Source organism: Serinus canaria, chromosome 2, assembly GCF_022539315.1.
Source record: "Serinus canaria isolate serCan28SL12 chromosome 2, serCan2020, whole genome shotgun sequence".
NCBI lineage: Eukaryota > Metazoa > Chordata > Aves > Passeriformes > Fringillidae > Serinus > Serinus canaria.
The window spans coordinates 123,319,605-123,333,286 of record NC_066315.1 but is presented as its reverse complement, the minus strand read 5'-3'; the positions used below and the strand labels follow the sequence as shown (position 1 = coordinate 123,333,286).

The following is a 13,682-nucleotide window of genomic DNA, read 5'->3' as shown; positions in this document are numbered from 1 at the left end:
GTCAACAAATGACAGGAGGATGACATTTTTTCTCTCTTGCACTTGTAATCTCAAAGTGAAACCCTCATAAATAGATAAATATCTTCTCATGGCTGTTTTCCTGATTAGAATGGTGTCACTTCCAATTCCAGAACCTCTGCCCTCTAGTATCTTACAGTCTGATCAATTATTTTGAGTGTACTCTAATTATACTTTACATGTTAAAAAAATACATATTACCTTGTGCAGTGGAGTTAGAAATTAGGTTTAGATAATCACATCTTGTCCATATATTCAAATAATTCATGAGAGTTTCTCCTGGTTAGATATTATGATAAAAGATAATGGATTTTTACCATTTTTTAGCCAAATCTGAAAACATTTGGGCATCTTGAGTCAGGAAGATCTTTGACCTGAAATTTAATTAAGAAGTGCAAAATAGGAAAAGTGGGTGAATGCAGGAGAGTATTAAACAAACAAACAGATCTCTGTTCCTTCAAGATTTTGGTTCTGTTAAATGGTGTAAAAAAGTCTTTTTGTAGAATAGTTGAGCCTTATAAATGGCATAAACTTGAAAATTAGGAAGAGTGGAAAATGGAAACTTAGTAATTTGATTCCTTTCTTCATTTTTTAAAAAAATGATCAAGCTCCAGGGGAGAATAAAAGACAGCTGAAGTTGAAGGAAGCACATTTGTAGCCATCCATGTCCTAATGAGTAACATTAGGAAGCCTTATGTAAGTATTTAGTCTTGACTGTAACAGATTGAATACATTTGGTGTTGTCTGAAGGAAACAGGCCCAAATCTATCAAGTACATGGGTAAAAAAACAGTTGGAAATTCTGGTTACTCCAAATAGAAACCAAAGATCCATGCTCAAATTCTTTCCCCTCAGATGAGGTGAAAGTTTCAGTTCCACTATCAGTGCTTATCAGATAGGTGAGAAATCAATTTGTAAATTACATCAGTTGTCCTCACATGCTTTACTGGATGTGTAGTAGTTCATAAGTACTGTAATGTTGCAAACCAGCTTCCGTAAGAAAAATTGTTTAAGAAAATTATTTGCATTATTTTAGTACAGAAGATTAGACTTATTTTTATATTGGCAGATGTCAGATCTTTGTAAGGCTTTGACTTGACAGCTCTGAGAGGGGGCTTTGGCCACATGCAAGTTATGCCAAGATAAAAATCCACATGACCTGAGTTAGTCACAAGTTAAAGAGCTTTCAACAGAGAAAACAGTGTAGACCCAAATGATCTGTGCCCAAGTAAAATACTTCAGTTTGATCACGAGCTCAGAATGAAATACAGACCTTTTAGCAGCAGGGGCAGTCTGCTGTGTATTTGTTTTCAGCATGTGTGGGAGATTTGCACTTCCCAGCTCTGCCAGGCTCCCAGCCAGAGGCAGAGGTGATGCTTGAGTAAGTGTAATTCTGTGTTTGGTCTCCCATAGATGGAGAGGACCTGGTATGATCCAACATTTGTCTCAGGCAAGTAGAAGGACCTGATGAGGTGCAGGTACCAATGCCACATAACACTACAAATGAAACTGTCACAAAAGTAATGCTCTTGGAAAGAAGGAATAGCAGTGACAAGTTTGACTGGAGAAACTGTAATTGAGGCAAGTCTAGAATAAGCAGTGTTATCAAGTTGGTTTTCATCAACAGCTAATCCAAATTTGACTAAGATCTCTCGGGTTCAGGCTTCATTATCACCTAATGCAGGCTGAACACATCTATCTGGACTCATTGGAGATTTGATATAACACCTATTTAGAGAAGTAATTTACAAGTGTTAGTCTTATCTGTATGGCCAGAGATGTTCATAATTTGTTTGCTTTGTATTTGTGAAGATAGAATTTGCTATCAGGGAATTAGAGTGGCAGTGACTAAGTCTTGGCATACGTCTTTGGAGAAGGAATCTCTTGGCCTTGTGTTTTCAGAAAAATGAATGTTGAGTCCCTCTTTCTCTTAGTTGTAGATGTAAAGTGGCAGTCTGAACATGTGTGTGTTTTAAAATCCTGTCAGGAAACCAGATTTTTCAGAATAGCATCATACTAAGAAATCTCATAGTTTTTCTACATCTCCAGCGACACACATGGCACCTTCCTGTCCCTGCCAGAGGATGTGTGCAGTGCTCCTTCCTCTTGCATGATTTTATGGAGAAGTTCTTCTCTGAAACTTTTATTCTGTAGTTCCTTAATCCATCCCTCCATTGAATGACAGAAGTCTTCTGCCACCCAGTAATATTCTTGTGGTTTTATACACCTTGAGAGCTAAACAGGTGTGAGATAGAGGTGAGGACTATCTCAGATTGATGGTGTACATCCAGAGATACTGCAAGTTAATGGACTTGCTTGGAAATTACACCAGTGAAAGTGAGGTCTTCTTCTGTTCTTCTACAATACTTGTGAGAATAGTCTGAAAGTATTCATTCATTCAGGGGGCCCTGACAAATAATATCTGGATCTTTAATTACCATAGATGTGGGGGAATAAGACAGTAAGGTCTTTAAAAAATGAAAATTAAGTAGGATCACAAAGATTCAGAAGGAGAAGTATCTCCAAAGAAAAACTCAATAAACTATGTCATATAAACAACTTACATGTAAGTGCTAAATGTCTCTACATCTGTTGACCACTGTAAAGATTGAGTTTTGGCTTTCACATTTGATGCACACTGAGTACATGATCCCTCAAGTAAAATCTAAAGGTAGAGCCTCTTAGAGATGAAGTGAGATGGCACAGGCAGGCTCCTCCACACCAGACTCAGGATTTCCAAGAGAAATAACCATCTTTAGTGTTCTTAACTACCTCCAAGCCAAAATACACCATTTTCAGGCACCTGTTTATGTTATGTTGTGGTTTCTAAGTGTTGTGCAGTAAAAGACAAAAGTGGTATGAGAAGAGTAACACTGAGGACCACTGATTTATGTGGACTGGAAACTTAGGAGAAGCAGAAAAAGGGAAGCAGAAAAAGGAGAAGGAATAAAGCTGGCCTGTTGCTCTTGATTATACTTGACCTGTTTTAGTTGAAGCAGTTCTGCTTGCCTCTGGCCACAAGCATTACCTAATGTATTTTACCATTCAATGTTGCTTTCTTTACTGGGTCTTGAGTGGTGCTTGTAGGCTGACCCCTGCACAGTTCTCTTTTCAGATATCCTTTTGACTCTGAATAAACACCTCAGCACCGGGTTTTAAAGTTTTGAGATTACTTATGTCATTCTGAAAAAAGAGATTCATAATGTGAAAATGCCCCTGGAAGCTACTCTGAAATGTGTTCTAGATGTTTACAATGTTCAGTCAAAGAACATCTGATTTTATTTATCGCCATGGAGTTGTGGGGCTCTGCTGAAGTAAAGCCCTCTTGAACCTGCTCAAGTCCATTTGACAAGATGCTTAAGACAAATTTTATCTTATTAATAGATAAAAGGAAATCCTTAAGGATTGTTATTAAATAATAAAATTAGAAGAGATGATTGCTCATTCACAGCTGTCCTCTATCAGCTTCATTTTGAGTGCAAGATGCAGAGTTTTGCAGGTCTGTTTCTATCCAGACACTGAACTGAGCACTTCAGCTCAGTTCTCCTGAAAATTATTTTGGAGTTTAGCTTCAGTAAAATGCTTTGAAACAACGTATTTTTTTAAAGTGCTTATAAATTCCCTCTAGAAGTCCCCCTCTTACTTTGCTGTCTCATGTTACAGACTTGAATATATTAATGTGGAAGAGGCATATTTTTGGTTGTTTGTTACTCAAGAGAACCCTTGCCAGAGTCTCCAAAAATACAAGAGCAAGAAAGAGCCCTGAGAGGTGTGGCAGTGGGATGGCTGCCCAGCTCTGATGATCATCTCAAGAAGCTGATCTGGTAGGACTGGCTAAAAGGGTGAGATAGGCCTCTGGGAGATTGCCAGCAAGTCACCAATTAATACTAATTGCATGGGAAAATACTGTAAGGATGGTTCATCAGGGACTGGAATGAGTTCATAGCTGTGCTGCACCCAAGGGCTTGTGTGTCCCTTGGTGTTTACTTCAAGAAGAAAACACAATGTTGTTTGCTGCTCTATTCACTTGCAATGTTTTTAGATCCGAACTACAATTAATGTGGAGGAGTGTGAAACATCTCACATGTATCATAGAGCTTGGCTTGTGAATATTTGAGTTAAAGTGTAATATTCTAATTGGTTTCAGCAGGAATCATCAGTGTTTCATCTTGAGCCAGACATTGCTTCTCATTTTCTCATAGGGAGGAAAACAAAGCTGAAGTTGCATGAACTATATGCACATGATAGTCCTTTCAAAACAAGCAAATTATGGACATCTGATTTTAAAAGGGCTTTTGGCTTTGCCTCTCTGATTTCCAAGGAAAGCTTTGTAGAAAACTGGGATTTAAGCTGCTGCTGTCTCCTCCTCTGCCTAGTGACAGCTGTAAACATCTGCTGAGGATGTCGTTTATTGTCTCATCCTCTAGTTGCTCATGAAGATCATGAAGCATCGTGCCTCCTGGAAAATGAGGCCGGTGATGCTGTGGGGCAGGAGCGAACAGCCAGCGTGCTCGGAGGCTCTGGAGTGTGGTTAGCGGGGGCCGAGAGCAGCTGCTGAGCCTGGGGATCCCGCGCAGGCAGGGAGAGCTTTCCCGGCAGGTTTGGAGAGGCAGGTGGCAGCAACCGGGGTGGCAAGGGCACGTTGCTCTGTCAGGGCGCTGCGATTTCGCCTTTTCGTCCTCCTCTCGAAAAGGCAGACAAGGCTTCCAAGTCCTAAATTGCATTTTGTCTAACTCCTCCCCTATTCCGGCTGCTTGCTCATGCAACCACCCACGGATCCGAAACAAAAATGTGTGAAGCGAGGCAGGGAGGGCTCTTGCCAGCGCAGATTCCATCTCCTCTCCGGGCGCCCGGGTGCCCGTCGTGCGCTGCCGCTCACTCCTGCACACAGCGGAGCTGTGGCTAATCATAAACACATCAGCATTTCTCTCCCATCCCTTCTCATCACCCTGTGCTCCAAGAAGAAGAAGAAGAAGCAGAGAGAGGTCCGGGGCTGCGGGTGAGCGTGTCTTTGTGGCACCGCTGGCTGGGCGGGCTGACAGAGGCGGCATTGTTGGCGGGCTGTGCCCGCCTGGCAGCCGCGGAAGGTGCGATCCGCGCCCTGCATACGGAATCGGGGAGCGGCCGGGACAGGGCCAGCGGCTCCGAGAGCTGCTTTAATGCCCGGAGCCAGTTTTAGAGCTCTGCTCCAACAGCTTCTCCTGGGATCTTCTTCTGCACAGTGCAAAGAGGGTCTAGGATGAGGAGTCCTTGTTAATCAAAGGTAATGTTTTTATCTTTAGAGTGGCATAAGTTAGGGGCCGTTGCTGCTGTTTGGTTGTTTATTACAATAAGAGTGATACAACAGGGAGGAAAGTTATGAAGTGCTCTGTTCTCTGCAGGAGAGTAAAGCTTCATGGGGGCATTGTGCTGAGGGTTATTGAAGTTTGGCTGTTCCCTTTTATGTGGGCTTAGTTTGCCCTACCAGTAATAAGAAAATCTGTATGTGTTCCCATCAGAGGAAGAAAAGACTATTTAATTTCCTTTTCCATCTCACTTTTTAAGCCAAAAGTTACTATTTATATACAATATGAAATGAATTCTGCTAATAGAAATACGTTGATATATAGGCAAGGTAAATACTTCTTACTACCAGAGACAGTTCCTCACCCCTCAAGGTACTCCCTGGAGTACAATGCATCCTGCACAGTGGTAAAAATATTGACATTTGTTGCAGAAAGAAAAATCATTGTTGCATTTATTTTTCCAGCTGCCTTACAATAACTATGATTACACAGACTGTGGCAAACAAGATTTTTCATTGTTTTGCCAGTATTTCTCATGCGCTCTTAGTACTTCAATCCTATTTTAGTGGGTTTTAAATGACTATTTTTTTAGTTTCTAAGTAAAGATAAGTTTTGACAGAGTGTTTGCTGTTCATATTGCTGTCTGTTCTTTGTGGTTGATAAGTCTGTTTTTGAGATGTGTACTGCTATTTGGGGATGATAACAAGCATGATCTTAAAAGCACAAACCTTGTGGCTGTTGCTCATCTTTTGTGCCCAGGCTGATATGCTTTTGGGGTGAACGGGCTCAGCTGCATTGAAGACCCCCCACAACTCTAAATGTGGAGCTCTTAATAACACAAGTGATGTTTGAAAGGTTTTTTTTCCTAAGAAGGGGTTAAAATGAGGAGAGTGTGATTTGTGTACTGAAGAACTTGACTGGGTTCTGCCAGTGCAGCACCGTTTGTTCTGTGTAATTTGGGAGAACACAGCTTGTACCTCCTGTTTGCCTGATGGCACATAGCAGCCCCGGAGGACACACACTGCTTTTGTGCTTCTGCTCAGTTTTAATCTTTAGGGAGCAACTGTTTCAAAGAATAAACACATTGCCTTGTAGCAGAAACTCCAGAAAACATCCTGCTGGTGACAGCGGCAGCCGCTGCCCATCATCCCGGGCGTCGCTCTGCCAAAAACGGCGGGGCTTTGTGAGCCAGCCTGCCAAAGGCTGGGAGCTGCAAACTCTGTGCTCCCGAGGCTGGTCAAAGGAAAGCACGTTTCAAAGAGCTGAATTAAAACTGTGAGGCTGCTGGCTCAAAATGCAGAATCTGTGTTTATCCTGGCCCCTTCAGCCCATGGATTTCTGGCATCCCCTTTCTGCAGGAGTGTCCTGCCCATTAATCCCTACACAGCCCTCAGGCTGCTTGGTGGTGAGGCTGGTTGGGCACCAGGTGGGCAGGTAATGAGCCTGCTCTCTCCCTCCATGCAGGCTTTTAGGTTAAATCAAAATTGGTTGTTTATTATTTTGAATACACTGCCTCATACTGGTGTAAAGCCTATTACTTTTCTTCTACTGATTGGTTTTGACTGGCAAAGTTTCATTTGCTGTTAGTTTAAAAAAGTAGAGTAAATACACATCCCACACAAAAGAATCCCACAAAATAATATTTGTTTGCTAGATGTTGCATGCGTGACTTATACAGAGACTTTTATAACCCATTTCCTTCAGAGTATATGACCCTAAGTGGGCAGGGTCAATTTAAAATAAATAGCTTTTGCTTACGAAGTCGACTTCAGTCTATTGTATATGTTTCTGTAAACAAAAAGATGCAGCAGAGTTTGGGATGGATATAAGCACAGACAGAGGCTTTGAGATAATGTCTTAACCAGTGTTTCACCATTTTTTCAGCCCAGAAGCTTTTGCTTCATCACTGGGAGAGCCTGTATGAAGAACTGTGTGGATGAAGTTATAAGGTAAGGGATGCACCTTAGTTGTGTTCTTTAACTTCTTAATTTTGCATTGTTACAGAGTTTCTGTGTGAGAAGTTGCTGCACTCAATCTAATTTCTTCTCAGAGAGACTCTGTTGTTTGGTAGTAACAAATAAATGGGCAAAACTAACTGTTTACAGTGTAGATGATGATGTGTCTTAAATGATGTTGAATTTCAGTTTCTCTGCTACAAGCCTTAAACTGTCCCTTTTGGGAGAGGCTCATGCTGTGTGTCTGTCTGGAGGACCTCTTGGTGCAGCATCACTCGCAGTGTTTTATCCAACTTGCTAATGTTACATTAAAACAGTGTGTGCAGTGTCTTTTCTGATTCCCAGAAATATTGTCACTTCATGGCATTCCCCTGCCAGCTTTAGTGTCACCTTTCCTTCTGGTCTCTGTCTGGGTAGCAGTCCCCATCATCTCTGTTCCCCAGAAGACACAGTGCACTCGAGGCTTTTATCCCCAGGCAGACTGATGATCAGTGAACAGCACCATTCTCACCTCCTCTCCCAGGGCCTCATGAGCTGAGTCACAAATAATTTATCGATAAATGAAGAATCTGTTTGAAATAAATTGATGAGGAAATGTGGAAGTCTTCTGATCTGGGGCCCTAAAAGGCAGACTTTGATGCTAGGCAATTCACAAGCCTGCATGCATATTACAAAGTCTAGCAGTGTTAGTATAGTACAGCTGTGCTGCATATTTCCTTAATCTGCTTGTTTAGAGACACCCAGAAAATTCATCTTAATCATTTCCGCTGCATAGTAGGTACAGGAGGAAATACCAGGGAAAGCCCTGTCACTGGGAAAATGTATCATTTGAATGTGTAATGTAAATATTTTAGCTAACCAAATGTAAACACTGTTTTGCCTTTAGGATGGGAAAAGACTGTCGCAGTCAGAAACGAGCTGACATAAGAGTGACCCTGTATAGATGAGATACAAAATTGTGTTCACACGTTTTGGTAATCAAAACAGAGCTCTTAATGAATTGCCTAGTGTGAAAGGAATTACAAACACAAATGTGTCTGACACAAGGCATTAGGAAGTTGCTGCTGTATTAATGCTAGAATGAAGGACTTTTCAGGATTCATGGGTATCCTGTGGGGAGGATGATGGGAGATAAGAGAGATAAGATGATGAGAGATGTGCTATGGTGAGGGCTAAACAAAGGCTGGAGACTCTCTGGAGGGAAACCTAAACTTGTAAGTATGCTCAGAATGTCCATGCTCCTCCATGCCACTGACTATGAGTTGTGTTCACCATGCCAGGGCAGTAAATTCAGAAGTTTTCAAGGGTTAGAAGATGGCAAAAGCCACAAATATACTTGATTCTGTAAGAAGCACCTTATTGCATTCACAGCCATGCTGTGGTTTTTCAGCCAGTGGATTCAAAGGAAAGCAGAGTTCTTAGGGAGCTCAGAGTGACTGCTCATCAGTTCTGCCTTAACTGACTTCATAAGTGTGTGAGGACTTATGTTCAAGTGGTGCTTGATAGAAACCAAACACGTGGCTTAACTTTTGGTACTGAAATTGGTCCTGAAAAGCAGCATGGGATCCAGAATCCTCCCAGATTCCACTTGACTTCATTGTGCAGTCAGTGGTCTTTGGGCATTCATCAGATCTCTAAGCAGAAGAAACATCTGGAGATGATTTTGTTGGCTGTATGTTCTGGCCCTTGAATTGTTAATATCAGAAGAGGAAGAGAGGACCCAGAGGTCTTGTCTAGACTCCATGGATTGCAAGAAACTAGTTAGATCTTATTTCTGAAGGCACAGGTTCATGTAAATGCCCAAGTGAGTAAGCTTTCATTGCTGGAATAGCTGGGGGATTTTTTAAGGTTGGTTTTTGCTTGTATTACCAACAATGGATAATATATTAACGTTTGCTATTTCTTTGTTATAACAGCTGGAAATTTACATTTACACACAGGCCTCAGAGCTAAAAATGTCATTCCCTAGGTTAAGAACCCATAATTATTTTTGTTCTCCTTGATAGGAAAGGAAAACTGAAAACACAAGGAAAATACAAACAGGAAGGGTAGCCCCAGATGAGAAAGGCTCTCAGTTGGAGCAAAGATTAATCATGTATAGTGTAGTCTTAAAAGTGTCATTGTCTGCCATGACTACAGCAATTTAGCTATAGCCAGATGAGCAAATCTATCTATTTAATTATCTAAAGAAAGTAGAAGAAATCAAATATTAAACATCATCAGTGAAAATACAATGGCTTTTTTTTGGTGCAGAGAAAATTAAGAGCACCTCTTGTGTGGATAAAAAGTGTTCTGCATAGATGAGAATAACTTTAACACTACCACAGAATCAAATTTGTGTTGCTTGAAAATGTAATAATTTTGTGCAATAACTTCTTTTAGTTATTCTCTTGAATGCAGATAATCCAAATCTCCTTTATCTCCCAGACAGATGTATCAATTTTTATGGGAAAGCATTAATACAGTCAAAAGTAAGAACTTCATTTTTTTCCTTTATGGTCAGGAAGTTCATATACTTTTGCTAAAGGGCTGTATTGTGCATTTTTAAAAAGGTATTTAAAATTAGATGCTGTGTTTTAGTACAGGGAAAAAGGTAGGAACAGATTGATCTGTAGTGCTCAATTCACAGCATCATTTTTCTAAAATAAAGTCATGTTATTTGAAAGCTGGTGAGAGAGAGGGAATTTAAGAGATGGAAATGCAGTTGAAAAATTTTTGGAAGGAGATTGTAAACTTCAGGGCGGAAGGGAGTTAGATAAAAGAATCTGTGAGAGTGGGAATAATAATGTGAAGAGGAACAGACTGTGCTGGTGATATCTTTTGGCCAAGGTTTTGAAAAGAATTCAGAATATGATCTGCAATCTCTGTCTTTGAGGGGGGGAGTGGGAATTTTTCCATTTACAGTGAAGTTGAATACAAATGTCATTGCTCCAGCTGTTAAAATATTCTGAATTCTACTTCAAACTGATTATTTATTGCAGTGTTAAAGTATAGACTGTTGTGGACAGAAGAAAAAGAGAAATTGGAATCAATCCCAAAAAGTGGGTTGAAAGTATAATTTATCCTTCCCTGAGAGGGAATGGGACTGCTTGTCCAGTTCAGCTCATTCCAACCCAGTTCTCTGAGAGACTGCTTTTTAGGAAATCTCTTTGGATAGATATAGCTGGAGGTGAACAAATCTCAAATCTGCAAGGGAAACTTGAAGCCTCTGTCAAAGCCAGGAGTAAATAGGATGCATATTTTGAGGCTGGAAGTGCCATCTGAGTGTGACTTTACAAAGCACGTGAGGACCACGGCATCCCAGGCATCCCAGGCATACACTTGAGAACAGAGCTGTGTGGGGCAGAGTTTCTGCAGAAGGTGGATGGGCTACATGGGCTGCTCCTGTGCCTGCAGCCTTTGCAGGAGCCCCTCTTTCCTTATGGTACAGAGCAGTGCACCATCTTTGCCTGCACAGTCATTTCTATGTGACACAGTCTTCACTTTCATATCTACATATAACCAGCTCCAGATGAATAGCAGTAACTTCCAGCATTAGGTAAATATGTCTGTGAAATGAATTTATCCTTCTGCTGTTCGGACTGCCTTGGACAATCTGCTGCCATCAGACTGACTTGGGTTCTTAGCTTTGCTTTTGTGACACAGCCAATTCCATTTCAGTGTATGTGAATTAAAGAGAGTATGCTCTAATAATATTTTATATTTACATGGCACATCTCATCCCAGAGGACTTTATAAATCATGTATATTCAACACCTCTGACCTTTCACAGTCCCTTCAGAGCTGGAGAACAAGCATTTTACAAAAGCAATAAAACCATAGGAATTTTTTCTCTTTAATACTGGGGGGAATTCATTAATTACAGAATGAATTTTATGTTCCCTAAGCTACAGATTCAGTTTGTAAAGAACTTTATTGAAAATTTCTTCAAGATAAGATGCATGATCCTGTGTTTTGTGTACACCACAAACAAAGGGCTAATCCATCCTTTTAAAACTGGACCCCTGGAAGTAATTCACTCTTGCATCTAAATGAACATAAAAGTGTCACCACCTCTATGCCTTGGCTGTCATTTTGCCAGTAAATTGTCACCTCTTCCTGAAGGATCTGCCCAAAATGCTATAGTCTGCCTTCCCCCTCAGCTGCTATGCAACCTCCCATCGCAGTTTGAGAAATACAGCAAAATAGATGCATCAGAAAACCTATTTACTTGCTTTTGAGGAAGTCAGATGTGACTGATCCTCTGAGGTAGCAAGCTGAAGAAATTCAGCATGTCTGTGCATTTGGTCAGCAAATGCAGAGGAGGAGGGATGAGCAAGGCCAAAGATCCAAGGCAGATGAGGAGGAGGATGGAGATGAATTCATTGTCCTGGCATTCAGTGCCTCTTCCTGTAACATTAGGAGGATGACCCAAAGCCTGTGGGTATCAGTTAGGGTCTGTCCCTGCAGCCCTGGGTCAGTGAGGGACAGTGTGGGGTCCTTTGTCTTCCCAGGGCATCCTCCTTGTGGTGCACAAAGGCTCAGCTTATGTGCAGGGCTACCTCTACCCCAGTGGGATCAGATTCCCTCTACTTTGAGAAAAAACTCCAGAGGAGCTGAATTCTTAAAGAAGAAAATGGACATGCAGCCTGTCTACATACAGTCTTTGCTAGGCCATTTTGTGGGTTGATTTGGGCCTTATTTAGTCTGTTGTTGTAAACAGAAGGACAGCAACATTTCTATTCTAATTTTACAGTTCAGCAAATGGATTACAAAACCACAGTTAACTGTGACTGCCATGGATGGTAACTCAGTTAACAACAGATTAAAGAATCTACATTTTCTGTGTATTGTTTTGCCATTTGTCTCTCTTTGTAGCTTGTCTGGATTTAATATAGTTTATTCCATTTAGGAGCATTACTGAGACAAACCCCATTAAAGCAGGCATTATAGTCCTTGTTTTGATTAGCACTCAAGGCCACTAGATAATCATGCTTAAAAAAAAAAAAATCTCGTATTTCTCCCATGGTCATTAGCATTGTGATCATTGCCAACCTTCATACAACAGTGTAAGTTGTTTTTTTTTTTCCTACATCTCAGAGCCAATTGTGAATGTCTGTAATATAGTCTGTGACATTTGAACTGTAACATTTATCTCAAAAATAACAGTTCTTGCTCTTTCAGTGCTCATACTTGCAAGAAATTGGATCTTTCTATGTAAGACAGTCAAAAAACATCATTAACTAGCTAATATTTTTGAAAGCTATTTTATTGGGGTGATTTTTTGTTGGTTTTTTTTTTTTTTCATGTTGTAGTGACGCTTTCTAGACATTCAGGTATGTACATGTTCTTCTCAAACAACACCCTGACCAGAGAAAGACATTTGCACCACTCCTAACAATACCAGACCATTTCAGCCCTGGACTAATATGGGCAATTAAAATAATTTCCACACATCATGTTTAAAGCAGTGACATGTAATTCTAGGACAAAGCTTCTCAGCACCTCTTTCCAATATTCATCTGCACTCAGAGCATAAGCAGCTGCTATTACATGCTAATGTCTTTTGAGGGTGAATGGCCATTTTAGGGCATGTTATTAACTCTGTGCAAATCAGTGCATTTTCCATCTTAGTGAACAGAGCTGACTACACACGCTGTTCCCTTTGCAGGTTTTAGTTCTGTTAACCAGAAAGGAAAATGAGAAAAATTAGGCATTTGATGAGTTTGGGTTGGCATCTTGAAGGATGGGGCAGGTCCATCTGCAATTACATGTTCAGGCTCTGGGGACCAGACCTCTCACCTCACAGGCTTGTGAAGTTGCAGGTCTTGGGGCAAAAGGCCAGCCAGAACAATTATAATTTTTAATAACACAGCTGACTTATTTTACTTTATTGCTGTGTTTTACCCACTGTAGATGTACACTGGGTACCTGGAAAGAGGCACTCACTATAGTGTTTGTCTTTTATTCACCCTTTGTTCCCACTAACTTGCCAGATCCAGGTGTGGGAGCCCAGCAGACTCCTGAGATCCTTTGAGCTGCTCATTGAATCCTCAGAGCAAGCTGCTTCTTTGCATGAACGTACTTCTTTATTGAGATAAAAATTCTTGCTTTTCTTCCCCTTCTCTTCCTCCTGAAATGGAAAAAAAAAAAAAAAAGAGTGCACACACACACACACACACACACACACACACAAAAAAAGTGCTATAGCAAACAGAGCTTTAGCATAGACTTGCTTTGGCTTAAGACTGGCTTGTTATTACCAAGAGTGTGTTTCTTGCTGTGGCCATGATCTCTCAACCCCTGCTGCAGCATTTAGGGCATTCATGTGGGATGAGTGTCTAGGAGTGCCAAATGTATAAGTTTTAATTTTTGTTGAACTGTTTCGTGATTCTCCAAACCTTCCGAGCACAGAAACTTTTTTTATTGTATTGCAGCCCAAGCCA

At 40.9% G+C, this 13,682-nt stretch overlaps 1 protein-coding gene across 2 annotated transcripts in view; it reads left to right on the top strand.

The window, feature by feature from the left end:
* Positions 1-13,682, top strand: part of PAG1 (phosphoprotein membrane anchor with glycosphingolipid microdomains 1) — a 111,070-nt gene that overhangs the window by 56,406 nt on the left and 40,982 nt on the right. Inside the window, exons 1-2 of one of the 2 annotated variants that reach the window (XM_018911356.3) lie at positions 4,813-5,280; positions 7,187-7,251. The gene's annotated coding sequence lies outside the window, so the exon portion shown is untranslated. Of the gene's footprint in view, positions 1-4,812; positions 5,281-7,186; positions 7,252-13,682 lie in introns of those variants that run through there. The other variant, XM_030230152.2, reaches the window with a different exon arrangement.